Source organism: Giraffa tippelskirchi, chromosome 11 (genome assembly GCF_054371585.1).
Source record: "Giraffa tippelskirchi isolate mGirTip1 chromosome 11, T2T-mGirTip1v1.2.pri, whole genome shotgun sequence".
Taxonomy (NCBI): Eukaryota; Metazoa; Chordata; class Mammalia; order Artiodactyla; family Giraffidae; genus Giraffa; species Giraffa tippelskirchi.
This window is the reverse complement of record NC_137285.1, coordinates 112,148,744-112,166,984: the sequence shown is the minus strand read 5'-3', so window position 1 is coordinate 112,166,984 and position 18,241 is coordinate 112,148,744. Positions and strand designations below refer to the sequence as shown.

General features: G+C 39.3%; 1 protein-coding gene across 1 annotated transcript in view; it reads left to right on the top strand.

The window, feature by feature from the left end:
- The window catches only part of LOC145527319 (calcitonin gene-related peptide 2), a 178,971-nt gene that overhangs the window by 55,596 nt on the left and 105,134 nt on the right, over window positions 1–18,241 (top strand). Inside the window, exon 4 of the mRNA XM_081545072.1 lies at window positions 12,271–12,373. The gene's annotated coding sequence lies outside the window, so the exon portion shown is untranslated. The remainder of the gene's footprint in view (window positions 1–12,270; window positions 12,374–18,241) is intronic.

The following is an 18,241-nucleotide window of genomic DNA, read 5'->3' as shown; positions in this document are numbered from 1 at the left end:
TCAGAGCCCCCCCAGATCAAAAAGCAGTCTTGACCTTAAGAGCTTTAGCCTTTCTCTGTTTATAATCTCTTTCATGGTCACCACCATCATAAAGTTACCTCACAGCATGCAACATCAGTGAAAACAATGTGCTTGCTGTAGAAATGCAACTCTGAGACAAGGAGTCCACCCTCCCTTTTAATGAATGTGCTGTGTGAGTATGCTCAGTTGCTCAATTGTGTTTAACTCTGCCACTGTCTGGACTATAGCCCCACCAGGCTCCTCTGTCCATGGTATATATTCCCTTTGCAATTTCTATCTCCTCCAAGTGGCTTGAACAAGCCCTACATCTTCCTGTGCAGTCTTTCTTTTCTTGTGGTTTTAATTGTCACAACCAGCTTGAATAGTGGGCTAAGCAGTGACTAGTCAGTACAGAATTAGAAACAGGAATTATGGAATTATGAGTAAAAAGGAAGGAGAGTTACAGAACATATGATAAGAGGGAATTATGGAGTCAAAACTTAATTTTTGCCATGGAAAAGAGACTTGAGAACTTTTATGTCTTGGAGACAGGATCCATAAAGAGGGAAATATGTAGCGTGGAAGGAAGTGGAATAAGTAAAGAAGCAAGTTCCCTCAGCCCCCTTTAAAGTAAAATCCCTTTTGAAGAGATCAAATATGGGACTCCTAAGGATTCTGGTTCTCATCATGCTTCATTTTTCCCTATCAGTTTGGGAACTTCTATACTATATTATAAATATCTCCTTATCCATCTATATGCAAACTGTGAGTTCAGTAAACAGAGAGGAGAGGTCTTACTCACTATTGTATCCGAATGCTCAACACAAAATAAAGACTGTATAATTAATGAAAATACTTATATGAAAAGTAAAGTAATGTTTAAAATTCTCCAAGCAATGTGTGAACCGTGAACTTCCAGATGTTCAAGCTGGTTTTAGAAAAGGCAGAGGAACCAGAGATCAAATTGCCAACATCCTCTAGATCATCGAAAAAGCAAGAGAGTTCCAGAAAAACATCTATTTCTGCTTTATTGACTATGCCAAAGCCTTTGACTATGTAGATCACAATAAACTGTGGAAAATTCTTAAAGAGATGGCAATACCAGACCATCTGACCTGCCTCTTGAGAAACCTGCATGCAGGTCAGGAAGTAACAGTTAGAACTGGACATGGAACAACAGACTGGTTCCAAATAGGAAAAGGAGTACGCCAAGGCTGTATATTGTCACCCTACTTATTTAACTTATATGCAGAGTACATCATGAGAAATGCTGGGCTGGATAAAGCACAAGCTGGAATCAAGATTGCCGGGAGAAATATCAATAACCTCAGATATGCAGATGACACCACCCTTATGGCAGAAAGTGAAGAAGAACTAAAGAGTTTCTTGATGAAAGTGAAAGAGGAGAGTGAAAACGTTGACTTAAAGCTCAAAATTCAGAAACCTAAGATCATGGCATCTGGTCCCATCACTTCATGGCAGATAGATGGGGAAACAGTGGAAATAGTGGCTGACTTTATTTTTGGGGGCTCCAAAATCACTGCAGATGGTGATTGCAGCCATGAAATTAAAAGAGGCTTACTCCTTGGAAGGAAAGTTATGACCAACCTAGACAGCTGAAAAGCAGAGACATTGCTTTGTCAACAAAGGTCCATCTAGTCAAAGCTATGGTTTTTCCAGTGGTCATGTATGGATGTTAGAGTTAGACTATAAAGAAAGCTGAGTGCCAAAGAATTGATGCTTTTGAACTGTGGTGTTGGAGAAGACTCTTGAGAGTCCCTTGGACTTCAAGGAGATCCAACCAGTCCATCCTAAAGGAGTATCAGTCCTGGGTGATCATTGGTAGGCCTGATGTTGAAGCTGAAACTCCAATAGTTTGGCCGCCTGATGCGAAGAGCTGACGCATTTGAAAAGACCCTGATGTTGGGAAAGATTGAGGGCAGGAGGAGAAGGGGACGACAGAGGATGAGATGATTGGATGGCATCACTGACTCAATGGACATGGGTTTGAGTGGACTCTGGGAGTTGGTGATGGACAGGGAGGCCTGGTGTGCTGTGGTTCATGGGGTCGCAAAGAGTCGGACACGACTGAGCGACTGAACTGAATTAATGAATAAATTTACATGTTGCCTTTCTTTCTAAATGACATACGGTACCTTGAAGCAGCATGAATCCACTCAATAAATGAGTAGGAAAGAGCTATGAAAAAGAGGGAACCAAGCAGGTAAAGGGGTATGTTGATGCCCTTGACGTACACTTGGTAAAGTAGTTTTTTAAAAAGAAACTTTACCAACTTTATGTTTTGAAGAGGAGCAGGAGCAAACACAATCTATTTTTCTCTCCTCCCTTATGGTCATGACCTACATCCTGATATATTTTACAAAGCATCAAAACATTTATATAATTCAATATTTTATTTTATGAAACAGCATTTCGAACAACAGTGTTCTTGCTGTATCTCATATTCACCATAATTATTATTGTGAGAGCTGCAAAATATTCTCTCTAGTTAATGTACTACAATTTACTTCACTGTTTTCACTGTTCCTATTGTTGAACATTTAGGTATTTTCATTTTCTGCTGTTTTGGAGAAGGCTACAATGAAGAGCCTCATACATAGGGATTTGCTCTCCTTTTGAATTATCTCCTCAGTTTAAATTACAGTGAATCATATTGCTAGGTCAAAGGTATGAACACTTTTATGATTCTCAGTACATTCGGCTGTGTTCCTGCTTTATATTCACTGGACAAAGGTACTCATCAGTTTCACTGTAAACAATGGTGCTATTATTATATCTTCTTTGCCAAGTTAATTGTTATAAAAACATACTTCATTGTTTAATTTGAAGTTTGCTATAGCCTGAATAAATATTCAGTCATGTCCAACTCTGTGTGACCCCATAGACGGCAGTCCACCAGGCCCCGCCGTCCCTGGGATTCTCTAGACAAGAACACTGGAGTGGGTTGCCATTTCCTTCTCCAATGCATGAAAGTGAAAAGTGAAAGTGAAGTCACTCAGTCATGTCCAACTCTTCATGACCCCATGGACTGCAGCCTACCAGGCTCCTCCGTCCTTGGGATTTTCCAGGAAAGAGTACTGGAGTGGGTTGCCATTGCCTTCTCTGGTCAGGCAGAGGAGATGACACAAATAAAGACACAGGGGCATAAACAGTATGTTGGAGAACGGAAAGTAGTAATTGTATTGGAAAAATGGATGAAGTTGAAAATACAGGCTGGGACCATATTTTGAGAAATCTTTTTATTTTAATTTTTTGGCCATGCCACATGGCATGTTGGATTTTAGTTCTTCAATGAGGGATTGAACTAGCACTTCCTGCATTGGAAGTGTGAAGTCATAACCACTGGACTGCCAGGGAAATCTGAGAAATCTTTTATGCTATGAAAAAGACAGTAGAAAACAGGGGTTTCAGAGGTTCTTTGAGTGGAAGAGCAATAAGATCATATCTGTTTCATTGGAGTGAAGAAGGTAGATTGAATGGGAGAAAGCCAGACCACAGAAAGTACCCAGGAGGAAGTTATTGCAATAATCCAGGCATGAAATAAGAGCTGGAACTAAGACAATGGTTGTGAGAATTATAGATACTTTGAACTCAAGTTTGTATGAATTTGTTATGCAGCAATAGATAACTAGTTCACATTTTACTACCTGTAACTGGGATCCAGAAATATGTAAGAATGTGAGAGCAGTAATGAATCTAGAGAATAGGCAGTGACTGGAAGTGTTTGAAAAGCGTACATGAGAAAGTACAGATTTCCTTGAACAGACTTTAGTAGAAATCTGGACTTTCTGGATGCCCATGTTGGGGACTCAAAAGAAAGTGAGGAACATATATTGGAACCTGGGGAAGGAAAATCCTTGTTACATAATGACAGAAACTTAGTTATCTCCATCAGCTATGTGAAAAGAAAAAAAATTGTAAGTGATGAACTTTAGATTTTATAACTAAGGAGATTTCCATTAAAAGTGTAGAAGGTGCCACCTGATTTATTCCTGTCATTTATAAAACATGGGAGAGGAGAGCAATAACATGAGGGAAGAAGAAAACAGGACCTAATGATTTTGAAAAATCAGCCTTTCCAGATGGCAAAAGATATAAAGGGATTCACTGTTGGGAAATCATGCTCTAGAGAAAAGGCTGAGGCCATTAATATACATTTTGCAAAAATGTTGTGAAGATCAAAAGTTGGAGTATTTAGCCACACTAAGGATTCTTTCAAGAGATTCAGAGTGCATCTCATAGATCAAAGTTGGAGTATTTAGCCACACTAAGGATTCTTTCAAGAGATTCAGAGTGCATCTCATAGATCCTTTCAATTGTGGTCAAAGAATGTCACCTGCTGTGTGTGTATGTTTGTGTTAGTCTCTTGGTCATGTCTGACTCTTTGCAACCCCATAGACTGTAGCCCTCCAGGCTCCTCTGTCACCTGCCATATCAATAAGCAAAGAATGTTGGGGCCATCAAATCAGCAGCCATTGCAGTTGCCCCTGTGTGCCCTGAGGGGATTTAGGATGGAGAAAAGCAGGATGCTGGCCCTAGATAGCTAAGGTGCATATCAAAGGAATAGTTTTAATGAGCCCAGATTCTCGCATCTTCCTATAGACAGAAAAGCACAGAATTCATTAACTTGAGATGTCTGTTTTTCTTTAATTAACAGTATTCTTCTGATGTTCTGACTACCTGATTTTTGTTGCAAAAACTCCTATTTTTTAAAATTGATTTTTATTGGAGTATAGTTGATTTACAATGCTGTGTTAGTTTCAGATGTACAGCAAAGTGAATCAGTTATACATATACATATATACACTTTTAGATTCTATTCCCATATAGGTCATTTACAGAGTATTGAGTAGATTTCCATGTACTATTCTGTAGGTTCTCTTTAGTTACCTATTTTATATATAGCAGTGTTGATCCCAATCTCCCAGTTTATCACTCCCTGCCTTTCCCCCGTAGTAACCATAAGTTTGTTTTCTACATCCATAACTCTATTTCTGTTTTGTAAATAGGTTCAGTTGTACCATTTTTTTAGATTCTACATATAAGTGATATCATATGATACTATCTTTCTCTAACTTCACTCAGTATGACAATCTGTATGTTTATCCATGTTGCTGCAAATGGCATTATTTCATTCTTTTATATATATATATGTGTGTGTTATATATATGTACCACATCTTTATCCATTTCTCTGTTGATGGACATTTGGGTTGCTTCCATGTCCAGGCTATTGTAAATAGTGCTGCAGTGAATGTTGGGGTACATATATCTTTTTGAATTATGGTTTTCTCTTGATATATGCCCAAGATTGGAATTGCTGGATCATATGGTAGGCCTATTTTTAGTTTTTTAAGGAACCTCCGTAATGGCTGTATGAATTTACATTCCCACTAGCATGTAGGAGGGTTCTCTTTTCTCTACACCCTCTCCAGCATTTTTTGTTTGTAGATTTTTTGATGATGGCCATTCGACTGGTGTGAGGTGATACCTCATTATAGTTTTGATTTGCATTTCTCCAATTAGTGATGTTGAACATCTTTTCATGTGCCTCTTGGCCATCTGTATGTCTTCTTTGGACAAAAGTCTATTTAGATCTTTTGCCCATTTTTCGATTGTGTTGTTTGTTTCTATATTGAGCTGCATGAGCTGTTTGTATATTTAGGAGATTAATCCCTTGTCAGTTGCTTTATTTGCACATATTTTCTCCCATTCTGAGGGTTATTTTTATCTTATTTACAGTTTCCTTTGCTGTGTAAAGACTTAACTTTCATTAGGTCCCATTTGTTTATTTTTGTTTTTATTTTCATTATTCTAGGAGGTGGATCAAAAAAGATCTTGCTGAGATTTTTGTCAGAGTGTTCTGCCTATATTTTCCTCTAAGGAAAAACTCCTATTATATTCCGTCCCGTCCCTTACCTCTTTGGAGTAGTATGTCAGAATTATCTGAAAGCGTGTCTTCTCGATTTAAGTCCTCAGCAAATCCATAAAATAGAACTTAGTTCTTAGGCTTCCCTGGTGGCTCAGTGGTAAAGAATCCACCTGCCAATGCAGGCGTTGGATCACTGATTCGCCAAAATCCCACATGCAGCGGAGCAACTAAGCTCTTGCACCACAACTACTGAGCCTGTGCTCTAGACCCTAGGAGCCACAACTGAGCCCATGTTCTGCAACTACTGAAGCCTGCATGCCCCAGAACCCATGCTCCGCAACAAGAGAAGCCACCGCCATGACAAGGCTGTGCCCCACAACTATAGAGTATAGCCCCTGCTTGCCACAACTGGAGAAAAGCCCATGTGGCAACAAAGATATAGTTCTCATTTGCAAAGGGGAAATCATTTGTTAACTTAGATCGTGAGTAATCAACTTATTCAGTCTCTGTTTACCTCTTACTTCCCTAGTTCCTTTGTTCACTTGAGAAAATTTTGTTCATTTTTAGAAATGTGATATGATATCACATCCTCCAGGAAGGTTTTAAAAATCTAGATCAGGTTAGATTATAGTCATCCTCTGCCTACGTCAAGGATAGCATTTGTCACAATGGGTTCTAATTGCTTCTTTCCTAAATGCTGCAAAGACTTACCTTATCTGACATTATATTAAGTGCTGCAACAGAGAGCAAAATGGATGTGGTTCCTGTGTGAATGGGACTCTCAGTCTAAGAGGAAACAGATACTAATGAGATAATAAGTCTGAATGTATAAACTAAAACTGTAACAGTGAGCTGAAAGAAAGGTATATCCAATTTTGAAGTCAGATAAGAAAGGAACGTAACCTAGACTCAGGGAGTGGTCATTGGGAAGGCCTCTATGAGGAAACAACATTTAGCTGAGATCCGAAAGGTAGAGTTAACTGGGAACAGAGACAATAAAAGGACTCTGAAACAAGGAAACAGCACGTGGAAAGCCTCCATGTAGGAAGAATATGCAGATTTTTACAAATTGAAAGAATACCAGAGTAATTAGAACTCAGAGTGGGACGAGGAGCATCATGAGAAATGAGGCTGGAACAATAGTCAGGTTTCACAGCATATGTAGCTTTGTGGACTATCTTAACGGTTTTATACAGGACCTGGCAGATTGTTGACTGTCTTCATGAAGACGAGAAACCACTCCTACAACCTTCCTAGATCCACAGTTTAGCCAAACTCTTCAGGAACTCTCTAGAATGCCTGTCTTTATGGAAACAATCTTATCTTTGTCATGACAAACCTGAGAGGGAGAGATGACGCCCAAATTTATAGTGCTTGGCTCAGGCACTCCCAGAGAAAAGGGCAAGACATTTTTTTAGTTCTACCAATCATTTATGTCCAGCTGTTGCTACAGGAATACCCTGAAATGTTTCACCAAGAGTATAAGTTTCTGAGAATTCAAATAATGGAAGAAACTTCTCCCCTACCCCAGATACAATATTGAAAATAAATAGGTGATTATCTAAGATGAATATAGCTAATGAGATGGCTGACAGATTGTGGTCCACTGGAGAAGGGCATGGCAAACCACTTCAGTATTCTTGCCTTGAGAACCCCATGAACAGTATGAAAAGGCAAAAAGATAGGACACTGAAAGATGAACTCCCCAGGTCAGTAGGTGCCCAATATACTAATGGAGATCAGTGGAGAAATAACTCCAGAAAGAATGATGGGATGGAGCCAAAGCAAAAACGATACCCAACTGTGGATGTGACTGGTGACAGACGCAAAGTCCGATGCTGTAAAGAGAAATATCGCATAGGAACCTGGAATGTTAGGTCCATGAATCAAGGCAAATTGAAAGTGGTCAAACAGGAGATGGCAAGAGTGAACGTTGACATTCTAGGAATCAGCGAACTAAGATGGACTGGAATGGGTGAATTTAACTCAGGTGACCATTATATCTACTACTGTGGGCAAGAATCCCTTAGAAGAAATGGAGTAGCCATCATGGTCAACAAAAGAGTCCGAAATGCAGTACTTGGATGCAATCTCAAAAACGATAGAATGATCTCTGTTCGTTTCCAAGGCAAACCATTGAATATCACGGTAATCCAAGGCTATGCCCTGACCAGTAATGCCAAAGAAGCTGAAGTTGAACGATTCTATGAAGACCTACAAGACCTTTTAGAACTAACACCCAAAAAAGATGTCCTTTTCATTATAGGGGACTGGAATGCAAAAGTAGGAAGTCAAGAAACACCTGGCGTAACAGGCAAGTTTGGCCTTGGAGTACAGAATGAAGCAGAGCAAAGGCTAATAGAGTTTTGCCACGAGAACGCACTGGTAATAGCAAACACCCTATTCCAACAACACAAGAGAAGACTCTACATGTGGACATCACCAGATGGTCAACACCGAAATCAGATTGATTATATTCTTTGCAGCCAAAGATGGAGAAGCTCTATACAGTCAGCAAAAACAAGACCGGGAGCAGACTGTGGCTCGGATCATGAACTGCTTATTGCCAAATTCAGACTTAAATTGAAGAAAGTAGGAAAAACCACTAGACCATTCTGGTATGACCTAGATCAAATCCCTTATGAGTATACCATGGAAGTGACAAATAGATTTAAGGGTCTAGACCTGATAGACAGTGCCTGATGAACTATGGACAGAGGTTTGTGACATTGTACAGGAGACAGGGATCAAGAAAATCCTCATGGAAAAGAAATGCAAAAAAGCAAAATGGCTGTCTGAGGAGGCCTTACAGATAGCTGGGAAGAGAAGAGAAGCGAAAAGCAAAGGAGAAAAGGAAAGATATTCCCATCTGAATGCAGAGTTCCAAAGAATAGCAAGGAGAGATAAGAAAGCCTTCCTCAGCGATCAGTGCAAAGAAATAGAAGAAAACAACAGATTGGGAAAGACTAGAGATCTCTTCAAGAAAATTAGAGATACCAAAGGAACATTTCATGCAAAGATGGGCTCGATAAAGGACAGAAATGGTATGGACCTAACAGAAGCAGAAGATATTAAGAAGAGGTGGCAAGAATACACAGAAGAACTGTACAAAAAAGATCTTCACGACACAGATAATCACGATGGTGTGATCACTCACCTAGAGCCAGACATCCTGGAATGTGAAGTCAAGTGGGCCTTAGAAAGCATCACTACGAACAAAGCTAGTGGAGGTGATGGAATTCCAGTTGAGCTATTTCAAATCCTCAAAGGTGATGCTGTGAAAGTGCTGCACTCGATATGCCAGCAAATTTGGAAAACTCAGCAGTGGCCACAGGACTGGAAGAGGTCAGTCTTCGTTCCAATCCCAAAGAAAGGCAATGCCAAAGAATGCTCAAACTACCGCACAATTGCACTCATCTCACATGCTAGTAAAGTGATGCTCAAAATTCTCCAAGCCAGGCTTCAGCAATACGTGAACCGTGAACTTCCAGATGTTCAAGCTGGTTTTAGAAAAGGCAGAGGAACCAGAGATCAAATTGCCAATATCCGCTGGATCATCGAAAAAGCAAGAGAGTTCCAGAAAAACATCTATTTCTGCTTTATTGACTATGCCAAAGCCTTTGACTGTGTGGATCACAAGAAACTGTGGAAAATTCTGAAAGAGATGGGAATACCAGACCATCTGACCTGTCTCTTGAGAAACCTGTATGCAGGTCAGGAAGCAACAGTTAGAACTGGACATGGAACAACAGACTGGTTCCAAATAGGAAAAGGAGTACGTCAAGGCTGTATATTGTCACCCTGCTTATTTAACTTATATGCAGAGTACATCATGAGAAACGCTGGGCTGGAAGAAACACGAGCTGGAATCAAGATTGCCGGGAGAAATATCAATAACCTCAGATATGCGGATGACACCACCCTTATGGCAGAAAGTGAAGAAGAACTAAAGAGCCTCTTGATGAAGGTGAAAGAGGAGAGTGAAAAAGTTTGCTTAAAGCTCAACGTTCAGAAAACTGAGATCATGGCATCTGGTCCCATCACTTCATGGGAAATAGGTGGGGAAACAGTGGAGACAGTGTCAGACTTTATTTTTTTAGGCTCCAAAATCACTGCTGATGGTGATTGCGGCCATGAAAGTAAAAGACGCTTACTCCTTGGAAGGAAGGTTATGGCCAACCTAGATAGCATATGTAAAAGCAGAGACATTACTTTGCCAACAAAAGTCCGTCTAGTCAAGGGTATGGTTTTTCCAGTGGTCACGTATGGATGTGAGAGTTGGACGGTGAAGAAAGCTGAGTGCCGAAGAATTGATGCTTTTGAACTGTGGTGTTGGAGAAGACTCTTGAGAGTCCCTTGGACTGCAAGGAGATCCAATCAATCCATCCTAAAAGAGATCAATCCTGGGTGTTCATTGGAAGGTCTGATGTTGAAGCTGAAACTCCAATACTTTGGGCACCTCATGCGAAGGGTTGATTCATTGGAAAAGACCCTAATGCTGGGTAGGATTGGGGGCGGGAGGAGAAGGGGACGACAGAGGATGAGATGGTTGGATGGCATCACCGACTCGATGGACATGGGTTTGGGTAGACTCCGTGAGTTGGTGATGGACAGAGAGGCCTGGCGTGCTGCAGTTCATGGGGTCGCAAAGAGTCGGACACGACTGAGCGACTGAACTGAACTGAATAGAAAACCAAGTCCAGCTAGAGACTTCATAGTAAAGAAAATATGACTTACTTTAAATCCCTTAATGATTAGTACCTTCAGATGTGTGGTCTTAAGTCATAGCTAATTCTCCCTGGATATTTTGCCAAAGAGTGAATTTCTTGAGAACCCAATGAAGCAGGAGAGGAGAGAAAGTGAGTTCTCACTGTTGGAGAAATATTCTAAGAGTCAGAATGATCCAAAGATAAAATATCATAGATTGTGAATCAAATTTTTAAAAATAAGCTAGAAGATCAGTTGGGGGTGTTATAGAGTAATTCAAGCATGAAGGTTGGGCTATATGATCTTAATGGTTTCTTCTCACCATGAGAATCTTAGGGGCAGAAAGTATAATGTGGAAGAGTAGCTACAGAATGGAGAACATTGAGAACTCAGAGAGAGAAAGAAACTGCTGGTAAAAAGCACTCAATACACAAGTCTCCCACATTGCAGGTGGATTCTTTACCAGCTGAGCCACAGGGGAAGCCCAATAAGGAGGTACAGAAAGACTTAATTTTGTTGGAGTGCAAGCTACTCAGGAAATTGCACATGATATGATCTGGGTTTGGGGACCAGGGGAAAGAAATCTGACAATGTATCCTTTCCAGGAACTGTGACTTCCAACTTAAACTCAGGTCTGCTCATCTAGCCAACTTCCCTTGAATGTGTTTTTCAGGGAAGCACTAATGTTATGATCGTTTGGATGGATATTAGTTATCTATTGCTGTGTAGTAAATTTTCTCAAAACTTGTGTGTGGGTGTGTGTGCGCACACGTGCGTGCTTAGTCGAGTAGTTCAGAAAAACAAATATCTGTTTTCTTCACAGTTTATGAGGGTGGGTTATCTGGGAGAGGCTCAGCTGGGTGGTTCTGGCTCAGGGTCTCTCTTGAGGTTGTTGTCCATCTCTCAGCTATGTCTATAGTCAAATCCAGCCTCAAAGGGAGATGGAGAATCCAATTCTAAACTCACTTATTTGGTTGTTGACAGGCCTTCATTCTTTGCTGTCTATTGGTCAGAGACATGCATTTCTTCTTTTTTTTAAAAAAAAAAATTTATTTATTTATTTTAATTGGAGGCCAATTACTTTACAATAATGTAGTGGCTTTTTGACATACATTGATATGAATCAGCCATGAGTGTACATGTGTCCCCCATCCTGAATACCCCTCCCACCTCCCTCCCCATCCCATTTCTCAGGATTGTCCCAGTGGACCTGTTTCATGCATCGAACTTGGACTGGTGATCTGTTTCACATACGGTAATATACATGTTTAAGTGCTATTTTCTCAAATCATTCCACCCTTGCCTTCTCCCACGGAGTCCAAAAGTCTGTTCTTTATATCTGTGTCTCTTTTGCTGTCTCACATACAGCATCATCGTTACCATCTTTCTAAATTACATATATATGCTTTAATATACTCTATTGGTGGTTTTCTTTCTGACTTACTTCACTCTATTATACAATAGGCTCCACTTTCATCCACCTCATTAGAACTGATTCAAATGCTTTCTTTTTAATAGCTGAGTAATATTCCATTGTGTATATGTACCACAGCTTTCTTATCCATTCGTCTGCTGATGGACATCTAGGTTGCTTCCACGTCCTAGCTATTGTAAACAGTGCTGCGATGAACAATGGGGTACAAATAGAGATATGCATTTCTTAACACACAGGTGTGTTAAGCAGACTTCTCCACAGCCTGCTTGAACAGCCTCACTTCATGGCGTCTGGCCTCCCACAGAAGAAGTGATTTAAGAGGAAGAGTAATGTGAGCAGGTAAGTGAAATAATTCCATAAAGGAAGCAGGACTCATATCTAGAATAATATTAAGATCTTTTACAACTACATTAGTAAGAAGATAAGGTGTCCAACTAAAATTGGGAAAAATAGTGAAAAACGAACTTCACAAAAGAATATAAATGGCCAATAGGCTCATGAGAGGCTATTCAATTATCAGGAGTTATTAGGGAGATAAAAATTAAAATTCACAATGAGAATCTGCTACAGTATCATGAGCATGGCTAAAATTATAAAGGCTGAAAATACCAATCATTGTCAAGCTTGTATGCAGCAAGTTAAATGATCTAAAATTTATGCTGGGAGTGTAAAATGACAGAGCCATTTGTAAACTGGCATTGTCAGTTTATTATAACAAACATTTACCATACAACTTTTAGCTATTTATCCAAGAGAAATGACTTAAGCTGTTCCTAGAAATATTTATACATGAGTGTTCATAAAAGTGTGATGCATAATAACCAAAACTGAAAATAATACATGTTTGTCCAACAAATTTTGGTATGCAATGGAATACTACTGAATTTCTTCATTGTAACTCTTGAGAATTAATACTCAACTAACGTCCCATTAGTTTTCCAAATAATTATATACTGACACATGAAAGTAAAAGTGAAATTCGCTCAGTCAAGTCTGACTTTTTGTGATTCCACAGTCCATGGAATTCTCCAGGTCAGAATACTGGAGTGGGTAGTCTTTCCCTTCTCCATGGGGTCTTCCCAACCCAGGGATCGAACCCAGGTTTCCTGCATTGCAGGCAGATTCTTTACCAGCTGAACCACAAGGGAAGCCCAAGAATACTTGAGTGGGTAGTCTATCCCTTCTTCAGTGAATATTCCTGACCCAGGAATTGAACCAGGGTCTCCTGCATTGCAGAAGGATTCTATACTAACTGAACTATCAGGGAAGCCCATACTAATATGTTCAGTTCAGTTCAGTCACTCAGTCGTGTCCGACTCTTTGCGACTCCATGGACTTTAACACACCAGGCTTCCCTGTCCATCACCAGCTCCCAGAGCTTACTCAAACTCATGCCCATCGAGTCGATGATGCCATCTAACCATCTCATCCTCTGTTGTTCCCTTCTCCTCCCACCTTCAATCTTTCCCAGCATCAGGGTCTTTTCCATTGAGTCAGTTCTTCACATCAGGTGGCCAAACTATTGGAGTTTCAGCTTCAGCGTCAGTCTTTCCAATGAATATTCAGGACTGATTTCCTTTAGAATGGACTGGTTGGATCTCCTTGCAGTCCAAGGGACTCTCAAGAGTCTTCTCCAACACCACAGTTCAAAAGCATCAATTCTTCGGCACTCAGCTTTCTTTATAGTCCAACTCTTACATCCATACATGACTACTGGCAAAACCATAGCTTTGACTAGATGGACCTTTGTTAGCAAAGTAGTGTCTCTGCTTTTTAATATGCTTTCTAGGTTGGTCATAACTTTTCTTCCAAGGAGCAAGCATCTTTTAATTTCATGGCTGCAGTCACCATCTTAATGATTTTGGAACCCAAAAAAATAAAGTCTGTCACTGTTTCCGTTGTTTCCCCATCTATTTCCCAAGAAGTGATGGGACCAGATGCTATGATCTTAGTTTACTGAATGTTGAGTTTTAAGCCAACTTTTTCACTCTCCTCTTTCACTTTCATCAAGAGGCTCTTTAGTTCTTCATCGCTTTCTGCCATAAGGGTGGTGTCATCTGCATATCTGAGGTTATTGATATTTCTCCCAGCAATCTTGATTCCAGCTTGTGCTTCATCCAGCCCAGCATTTCTCATGATGTACTCTGCATATAAGTTAAATAAGCAGGGTGACAGTATACAGCCTTGACATATATTTGGATTTGGAACCCGTCTGTTGTTCCATGTCCAGTTCTAACTGTTGCTTCTTGACCTGAATACAGGTTTCTCAAGAGGCAGGTCAGGTGAGCTGATATTTCCGTCTCTAAGAATTTTCCATAGTTTATTGTGATCCACACAGTCAAAGGCTTTGGCATAGTCAATAAAGCAGAAGTAGATGTTTTTCTGGAGCTCTCTTATTTTTTCAATGATCCAGCGGATGTTGGCAATTTCATCTCTGATTCCTCTGCCTTTTCTAAATCCGGCTTAAACATCTGGATGCATGCAACTATATAAATATATCTCTCAAACAAAATGCTGAGTGAAAAAAAGCTAGATAAAAGAAGAGTACATAGCATATATCTATTGAAAAATGAATCCACAGTGACAGAAAATTATATCAGTGATTGTAAGAGGCAGGGTTCAGAGGATATTGACTTCAAAATAGCAAAAAGAACATTCTGAAATGATGGAAATATTCCATACCTTCTATTATGATGGTTACCTAGGTTTTGTGGTATACTTTTGGTAAAAATCATGGAAATGTAATTCATCTGTATCATTTTATATTATATAAATTATACTTTATAAAAGTATATTTTTAAAACAAGAAAATCTTTATAATATGTAAATGTTTTTAGAAATATGAGGGTATAATTCACAGAGACAAAATAATACTTGGAAACTTTACTGCCCTCTTAGTCTTTGATCAACTACCCAGGCAAAAATAATAGATAAGAATAATATAATTAGTATCTTTAATTACATATCCATAGACATACACATAGATAGATACCAATAAGAAAGTTTTAAGTTCAGGGAAAGTACTCTATTTTTGTTATTTTTGTAACACTTGTGAGAAAAGGCCACAATGATATGCCTCAAATAAAATCTAAATACATTTCCAAGCAAAAAATTATAGAGATCACTTTGTCAAAACTCAATGCAAAAAGTCTAGAACTAAATAACTAAAGTGTAATTTTAAAAGCTATTTTAAATTTGAAATTTCTCTACTAAATAACTTTTGAGTTAAAGTAGATAGCAAAAGAAAAATTAAAGATGATTTTAAAAATGACAACCTTACTTCTCAAAACCATGATATGATGCATGGTTAAAGATGAATTCAAAGGGGGAAAAAAGTCAGAAGTTCATAGAGTTTCATAGTTTATTAACTCAGCAGATATTTATTGAAGGGCTGCTGTGTTCAGAATTTTTTCTGCACTCCAGGGATATAGATAAATATCCATGCAACTTCTCTCATAGAGTTACATGCTAGTGGAAGTACATAGACTAACCCCTCCCCCCCACTAAATATATAACATTTTAGACAGTGGTAGGTTCTATGTGGATAAAATAATGGTAAGCTATATATTGGTAAAATAAGCTGAATAATGTGGGTAGAGAGTAATCAGAGCCATTTCGTATATAAGCATACAAGAAAGCCTTTTCTGAGAAGGTGATGTTTCAGCAGACTTCTGAAAGAAAGGGAGTGTGTCAGTCATGCAAGATGTTGAGGAAATAGCATGCCAAGCAGAGAAAATAGTAAATGCAAAGACCTAGAGGAAGCTGGGAGTAGAGCAAGCAGTGGGTTAGGAGGAGATCAGAGAAATGATATAGAGTCAGGTCATGTACCTCTTAGACTACCATAAGGAAAATACAGATACACTACATCCAGAATGAAAAAGAAGATATAGCCTCAGATATTAAGATTTTAAATTATAATGAAAAAGTCCAATTTGCTAATGCATGTAAAAATTTAAAAATTAAAAAGTTTCACAGAAATACATATAAATCAAGAATATATATTATTCTATATATTAAAACAAAATAATAATAGATTTGAGTAACCTTGGCAGAAATTGAAAACTTTGCTAGGTACTATGTTATAAAGGAACTCTATGAGAAAATTTCACAGGTGAATTACATCAAGCTTAGGGCAGAGATAGTTTTCACACTATTTGCACTGATTTAAAACAGAAAAAGTTCAAAAGTTTGGCAATTCATATGATACCATTGCTGTAGCCCCAATTATAGACTTAACAAAAGTAATACAAAATCCTAAATAAATCACAAGCAAATTGAATTTGGAAATAAATTTTAATACATATCCTCTGACCAGGTAGAGTTTATTAAGAAACAACTGCAATGGCCCAAGTGTTTACTCTGAAATGTGGAATCAATGGAGTATTCTGTACCTAAGGGAGGCATGGTCTGATCTACCTTTATGTAATATTATAATGATTAAAGAATGAGTGGGAACAAGGGTCATAATTCTATGAGCTTCTGAGGAAATAACTAGAATCAGTAGGTAGTAGGGATGATGTTTTAATTAAAAATCCTCACTTAGGGCTTCCCTGGTGGCTCAGTGGTAAAGAATCCACCTGCCAGTTCAGGGAACACAGGTTCAATCCCTGGTCTGGGAAGATTCTACATGCCATAGAGCAACTGAGCCCATGCGCCACAACTACTGAGCCTGTGCCCTAGAGCCTGGGAGACATAACTACTGAGCCCATGCGCTGCAACTATTGAAGCCTGCACACCTAGAGCCTAGGCTCTGCAACAAGAGAAACTACTGCAATGTCAAGCCTGTGCACCACAACTAGAGAGTAGCCCCCATTCACTGCAACTAGAGAAAACCCTGCACAGCGACAAAGACCCGGCACAGCCAAAAATAAACAAATAATCTTTTTTTAAAGCATAATCTATTAAAAAAAAAAAAAAAAACTTAACTGACTGTCCACCAGTGAAATGGGCTGTCCAATCATCTTGGAAGTTACAGTCAATAGTTGGTATCTAGCATTTCCGACAGACACCAGGAATGTTGATGCTGGGAGATTTCTGCATTTAATAAGCCTTTAGACCCTATGACATCCCAGATTCCTTCTAATATTGAATGCCTCTGACTCTACAGCTGGATCACCTCAGTCTCCCCTGGTTAGAATATAAGTCCCATGAATGCAGGGGTTTTTGTCTGTTCTGTTCATTGCTCTTCCTGGAGCTAAAATAGTGTTAAGCCTACAGGAAGAGACTCAGTGATTGTTAAATATGGGGCTGTCTCTGTTAAACTTATTGCAGGCCCCTGAGTAATGCACTTTTCTTCTCTGCACCTCAGAAAGTAAAACATTGGATTAGATGGTATCTGATGATCTTTCCAGGTCTACCAGTCTGTGATCCTCTTTCAGATTGTGAGCTACTGCTTCTAAAAGGGCTTTGCAGGCTGTGGGGGGTATGAAGAGTGGCTGTTGGGAGGTAAGGTAGGAATGGGGGATGGGTAAGGACAAATCTGAGTCGAGGAGAAAAGAACAGATAACCTCTGGGGCTGGGTACCAGAGCACTCCCTGAAAATAAATGTGAATGTCTCTTTGAGATGCCGAGAGTTCTAATTCCAATAAGGGTTTTTCACTTGACACTGAGGGTACATGATGTTGAGGACCCAGCCCAAGCATGGTATCATTGCCTCATTTGAGCCAGCCTGGTCAACAAAGTGTTCACAGTTCCCTGAGTTTCTCGTGGGAAAACAGCATAAATAGCAGCAACTGTCCTTTTAACTGTATTGAAAACATTTCTTTAAACAAAGAGTTCCACTGAGGCTCGGTATTACCATGCACCCTCCAGACACCCACAAGTCAGTGACCTCATGTGCTTCTGAGGTTGCGCAGAACAGCTGACAGGCTGACAGGGTCCAGATTTGCAACCAGCTAAATCAATGAGATATGGGTCATATTTATTGAATACAGAATCAAATATAAAAAGATGCACTTTGGGTAACTGCAATGATTTTATTCTGCATTTGCCTTTATTTCAAGCAAAAAGAAATGTTTTCAGTATCAAGAGGCATGCATATATGTGTGTCTTCCATTCATTTTTTTTTTCCAATAAGTTGCTTTCATGCAAATTAAAAGAAATGGAGTTCAGCTCCTTGGTGACCTAGGAGGAAAAAAAAGAAGAGCTAGAATATTAATAGTTACTAATAATGAGGCTCTTGTCATGTACTATCTCAGTTACTTTTTA